The sequence below is a fragment of the Lolium rigidum genome, chromosome 5, assembly GCF_022539505.1.
Source record: "Lolium rigidum isolate FL_2022 chromosome 5, APGP_CSIRO_Lrig_0.1, whole genome shotgun sequence".
NCBI classification, from domain to species: Eukaryota; Viridiplantae; Streptophyta; class Magnoliopsida; order Poales; family Poaceae; genus Lolium; species Lolium rigidum.
This window is the reverse complement of record NC_061512.1, coordinates 191,459,381-191,465,644: the sequence shown is the minus strand read 5'-3', so window position 1 is coordinate 191,465,644 and position 6,264 is coordinate 191,459,381. Positions and strand designations below refer to the sequence as shown.

Sequence of the window (6,264 nt, the reverse complement as noted above, 5' to 3'; positions counted from 1 at the left end):
TTGCAAAAGCCATAAAAAAGAATCGAACATGCTATTAACAACGGTACCTTTCATTAGTGCTGCAACCTCATGACATCCCATAGGGGTAAACTTCTCCACTTCCAGCCTATCGTCTAGGTGGTAAAATGATGGTCATGTGTACAATTAAGAATTTATTTGTATCACGTTACTTTATTTTAAAGCAAATGATAGTTCGTAGGTTTGCTGAGTTTCCTGTGCTGACAATACATATATTCCTAAAGATAGCTCATATCACAATCTGAATTATTTTGCAGGTGTAGTTCGTGGGAACTTGATCTTTCCTAGTTAACTATCGGGCGAGATCTTCGAAGTTGAAGAAAATTGGACTGCGGGGCAACTTGTTTTCGAAGTTGCAAGTGCATAACTCTCCATTCTGATGCTCGTTTCGAGTAAATTGCCCTTGGCATTTCATTCCATCGATGATATAATATCTGATTGAACTCTCCATTCTGCTGCTCGGTCGGGTGTTTTTCTACCGACGCAGCTTGAAAAGATTCCTGTGCTTGTGAATGGATGCTGCCCACCCATGGAGAGGAGAAGGCGGCAAGGCGCCGGAGCGAGGAGCGGTGGCCAAGGTTGGAAAGGCATGGTGGAGGAGGTGGCAGGGCTCGCCCTGGACGCCTGCAGTCTGCATGTATTCCTTTTGAATCATACTAACTTCCTCCTCAGGGTCGAGAGGCAGGGGAACACCTGCATGATGATGCCACCAAATGCATGAAACAAATCAGTACCAAAAACCTGAGTCATCTAACATGCCACACTCACTCGCATGTAACATAACTTCTTTAAACATGTAAATCACCACTTGGCTTACTTACCATTGAAATGGTTGATAATGCAAAACTGGGCAGCTCTCCTTCGAGTTAGATGCTAGCTTTCGTCATTGTCATAGTTTGGATGGAACAACCCAGTTCTGAATGCCAACGTCCAAATTCACTGTCAGCTGTAATTATTCTGCGGAAACCAAGTAATGAATTAATGAAATGTAAGAAAAATGAACAAGGCAAAGGGACTCACGAATCTGAATTCTCAATTCATTAGCTTGAGTTGCTCGATAGGTGAACCTGCTAAGCAAGAACTGAAGCTCTGGAAGAAGTGAAACATCACCATAAATCAATCTCCAAAATCTGCAGTAGATGTACGTTGCTGGCAGTTGGTGGTACCATGGACCGTATAAACAGATAATCAACCTGTTCCAGTATTGCATGAAATGTGTTTCAGCATTGAGATTTTCAGAAAAATGTTAAGAAAACATTCTTCATCTAATCTAAATACAATGGAGCACAATTGATGCTTCTTACGGTTTGGAATGGTCGATGGAGAACTGCGCAGCTCCTTCGGGACATCTAGACGGATACTCATCGTTACTTTTAATGTCCGCATGGAACAACCAAGTTCTAAGCACCAATATATAAATTCACTTGTTGGCTGGAATTGCTCTACGTAATCCGAGTATTGAATGTAAGGCCAGCAAAATGGACAAGGTAAAGGGACCTCTAGAATACAAGTGTGTTCAGTCATTAACTTGAATCAACCCGAAGGAGCTCTGAAGGATGCCAGTTAAGCATCACCATGCACGAAATCTGCAGATGATGTAGTTGGCAACTGGTGTGCCATATACTATCTTTTGAGCAGAAATACAAAGACAACATTTTCTAGTTATAATTTTTCTCAGCTACAATATGCTTACTAATCTGCGAGGCTAAAACTAATAACAACCAACTGCTCTTTCTCTGGACACTGAACTTCTTTTAGTATAAAATCGGAGTCTAACAAGGTGTGTGTGACAAAATATGATGAACAGTCAAAGTTTGCTTGCAAGATACCATATACCTTCTTGCTTTTTCATAGATTATCGAGAACCGAGGTCTCCGATGCTATATCGTCAAAAAAGTAATCATAACCAACAAGTGTTGCTTGCTCCATGCTGCATCATCAACCTGCTTGTGCTCACTTCAAGCTATACCTTCTTTCATTTAATCGATTGAAATCTTCATCCCGGGCACTCATCATTTTCAGAATCGGTACCACCAGCTGGTTCCTTTTGAGATGTGTACCACTCGCATTTTACCACCACCAACATCCGAGGGGACGAAATATTGTTTGTGATCAAGGAACACATGGTACCTTCAACGGAAGAAGATGAGCGCATTAGTATATTTTGTAACAAATGAAACAATAATACTCATTGTTGGTCCTAGCTACATACCCTACTCGTGTCAATATCGGGAGGCACAAACTATGCAATTCCGAGTGTAGCAAATATATTCTGAATAAGATACTTGTGCTTGCTCAAAAAGCAACTTCCTCACTTATCAGTTTAAGAAAATCTCAATTCAGGATCCTAAAAAAACCTCAAAAAATTCAACTTTGCTCCTATTTTGACAAGGCAAGTAACACTACCTTGCCATCTGCACCAACCAAAAGATCACCTTAAAAATTTCCGCCCATCCTCCAGTATGGCAGTAACCTGCACTCCTCCGGTAAATGGTACAAACATTAAAGTTCTCCATAGAATTGTAAGCAAATTTTCTACTAAGATGGGCACTAAAACCCAACCTGTTCATTCACCTTGTTGCCATCGTCTGTAAAATCGACTACATGGTGATTGCTCATTATAGTATTATCGATTCATCGTCAATCGCACAAGCAAGAATCGCCTGCGGGAGCATGTGTCTCATAATCCTTGCGACTGGCAGCCCTCTCTTGGCTGCAGGAGTGAAGGTATCAAACTCAATGTACCAGGATACCAACATGGCTCAGTCAAATGGATGCCTCCGGCAAATCAATATATAATTATTAGGAGCATGTATATCTAATAGAATCTAGATCATTTTTTCAGAGATACATATGTACTTGAAAGATCAACTAAACTTGAAGCTGAACGAGAGAAAGAAGTGGAGGAGAACAGGGAAACATGTGGTGTGCAAAAAGATTTGTACATTGCCCATCAAAATTTGTGTTCCCATGGATCCAGAATATCATAAGTATAATTAGAAGAAATAGGACTAAGTGTATTCTATTAGGATTGATAATACTAAGCTTTCAACTAAACAGTAAACATGTAAATTCATTACATGTTGCATACCAAAGGTGCCAAATTCCTTTTCTCGTAGGTATCAACTAAATAGTATACAATGGTGTCAAATTCCTTCTCTAAACTTAATTTTGAGGCATGAAAACCCAAGTAAAAATTTGAAACCGTAACTTCTCAGATAAATACCAAACGTATAACAATACGCTACATAAATCATTGGAAATGAACTTTGTCGCCACCTAGGTGAATGAAGAGGAAGCTCCTGCAAACCGACATATCTCATAGGTGGTGGTGTCAGTAATAATAGTGAATAGTGATTTTAATGTAGAAGGACCAACATACATTTAAGAAGAAATGGCCGAGATATGGACATATCTGAGAAATACTAAAAAACAAGTTCCTCCTAGTTCTCAACCCTGTCCCAACTGCTTTCATCCCCACAGGCCAACACCAAACATTCAGCCGAAATATTGAGAACATTTACTAAAAAGGATGAAAAACTATTATAAATGCACAATTAACTAAACATCAAGCTGGAACAAAAATTATTCTCTAGGGAAGATCATCTAGAAGCCCGATGTACAGAAACACATAAATAACTGTTGATCCATAGTTTATAAAAACTGAGAACCTTTTCTAAGAAAAAAAAGAATGAGAAAATATTATAAATGTACAATAAACCAAACATCCGGTTGAAAAAAAATTATTGTTTGCGCCGGATCATTTAGAAGCCCCGGCTTACGAAACACAATTACATATAATTGTCGATCCATAAGGTTTATAAACCATCATCTTCGAGTGCCACATGCGAAAGGCTATAATCATACATGATTAAGGGGAAATGGAGGATTGATAATAACTTTTGATGGTAACTTAAACCGGACAACTTCCGAGACAAAGTACAAACCTATAAGGAAAGATGCGCAAAACAAACTAAAAGGAAGGAAAAATTTGCTGGAATCAAGAGCACGAAGAACAGTATATATTCCAAAAATAAATACCGTTCTACCATGTAGAGACAATATGTATTAATTAAAAGGAATTGGCACGCACTTCCATTTGTGAAAGAAAATAATCCAAAAATATTGGAAGTGAATCAAAAGTAATGTCTAGACTAAATTCTAAGGTTGTTGTCTCATGTTATTTAAGAAAAAATACCTCGAAGTGATGTATCTAAATCAGGTTTACCTTACATTACCACTTGTATGAGGAAAGCTTATCACCAGTTTAGTGAATGTATCGAGCAAACGAAAGAGACATTCCAGTTTTGCGTGGCTCACCTGCAGCATACCATGCATACTGCATTCGTAAATAAAAGCTAAATTACCAAACAAAGCAAGGCTGAAACCTAACAAATGAAATCCTCCATCACCATAGTATCACCTTGTATCAGCTTTGAATGGCTCACATGCGTAAGATGCAGTTTCATATGCCCGAATACCGAGCATTATTATATGCCTAAAGAAACCATCAATAAATAACACGTTGTGAGAGAACCAGGGATGGAGAGAAGGGTTAACATGGAATTAAGATGAAAAGAGCAGCAATACTGACCTCATCCTAGATTTGAAATTTATGGAATCACTTGCTTGGATGAATTGTCGACTGGTTGTGTGCATGGGCGACTGGAGATGGAGGCGGGCGAGTGTCGCAGTTAGAGAAACAGTCCAAACCTCGAATGAAAATAAAAGCGAGTCCATAATCGTTGTGTTCTCTGCCTAACCTCACAAAAGCCCTTTCGTATAGGGAATCAATCCAAATGTTATGATTGTTGGCCAAGACTACGAAATCATACCTGCGGGTTTATGGGTGTCAGATTCCCTTTCATACAGAGATTTAGTTGCTAGCCTGTCATACCCAATAATTACACTGACGGAAAATCTGAAGACGAAACAGCTATCTTGCAGCGACATGACATATCGCATCTTCAGCTCCTCCTGTAGCCACATTCAAGAATAACATAGGGAAAGTCACTGCAAATAACAAATACGAGAAAATAATCTCATATCCATGGTTATACTGAAATAAACTCTGATCCAATGAAACTCTTACGAGTGAGGTACTTGTTTGAAATCACCTTCCCTCGTTATTTAATTGAGGCCTATTAAATTAGCTCCATAGCTGGAGAGATGGAGGTCACATAAGAAAGTAGAACCGACGTTTCCGGAATACGGATAAGCTTCTCTTGTGATACGAGAAAGAGCCTCGTATTTGTTGTAGACCTATTGAAGTAATGTGTCAATTGCATCAATATTAATATGGTGAACAAGGAAGCATTACTATGGCCAAGCTGCTCTTGTACAATCAGGTACCGGATATCACCGTATCTGCAGCTGAAGAGGAGCTACGGCGGTGGATGGGCCATAATAGCTACCTTAATGCTTCAACTCTGCTCGTTGTGGGGCCATTTCGGAGCTCCTCATCCGAACCCTAATTAAAAATGGTTAGAACCGATCAGGGAAAAGATCCAAAGCCAAAAACACACGCCAAGAGAACATAAAATGTAGACCTACAAACCGGAAACTTAAGAAAGCGTAATCTATTTGGGCAAATTTCAGAATCGAGAGAGCCAAGGGTTGTAAGTTCCTCACCCTTCCCTCTCGCCTCGCTATCCTTGGAGGTTGCCCGGATCCACGCGCTGCTCGTATCCCCTCCGCCTAGATGTCGCCGGCGTTGAGGAGATCGGTGAAGGCCACCTCGCCGCCGTCTCCATCGGCGGCGGGCCATGGAACTCCATGGCGGAGCTCGGCGGTGCGGCGGTGGTGGTCCGTGCACCTCCCGCCAGACAAGGATCTTCAACGTGGTAGAGGAGAAGGACATGGGGGTGGAGGATACGAAGCTCGAGACGAGGCCGGAGGTGGAGGCCGAGCGCGTGAGGAAGAAGGTGGAGGGGAGGAGGCGAATCGACCGTGATGGGATTGGGGATTGCGAGCGGCGGCTGGCTAGAGGGACGCGCGACGGGAGAGTCTGGGCCGAGCGGGCTTCACAGGACCCGTGGATAAAAAGTGGGTCTGTGGGAGGGCCTCAACGCCCTGAACGGAACGACGGCCGAGATCGCGCCACGTCAGCTCGATCGGACGGCCCAAAATCCAAAGCGCTGTGAGAGCTCCATGGGAGTGCAGCAATCATACCGTGAGACTCATACACCACTGAACAATCGATAAACAAAGTAGCCAATTGACACACAGATGCCCTTGCTCTGCCTT

The 6,264-nt window shown here is 41.6% G+C and overlaps 2 long non-coding RNA genes across 2 annotated transcripts; both read right to left on the bottom strand.

Annotated features, from left to right (window-relative positions):
- Positions 1-586: 586 nt before the first annotated feature.
- Positions 587-1,373, bottom strand: LOC124657852. Its single transcript, XR_006988902.1, has 4 exons — positions 1,323-1,373; positions 1,086-1,211; positions 840-975; positions 587-711 (listed from the first exon to the last, which is right to left on the bottom strand). It is a non-coding gene; the product is annotated as an uncharacterized LOC124657852 (long non-coding RNA).
- Positions 1,374-2,098: 725 nt separating this feature from the next.
- LOC124655230 lies at positions 2,099-2,793 on the bottom strand. Its single transcript, XR_006988607.1, has 3 exons — positions 2,581-2,793; positions 2,425-2,491; positions 2,099-2,148 (listed from the first exon to the last, which is right to left on the bottom strand). It is a non-coding gene; the product is annotated as an uncharacterized LOC124655230 (long non-coding RNA).
- Between the last annotated feature and the right edge of the window lie 3,471 nt (positions 2,794-6,264).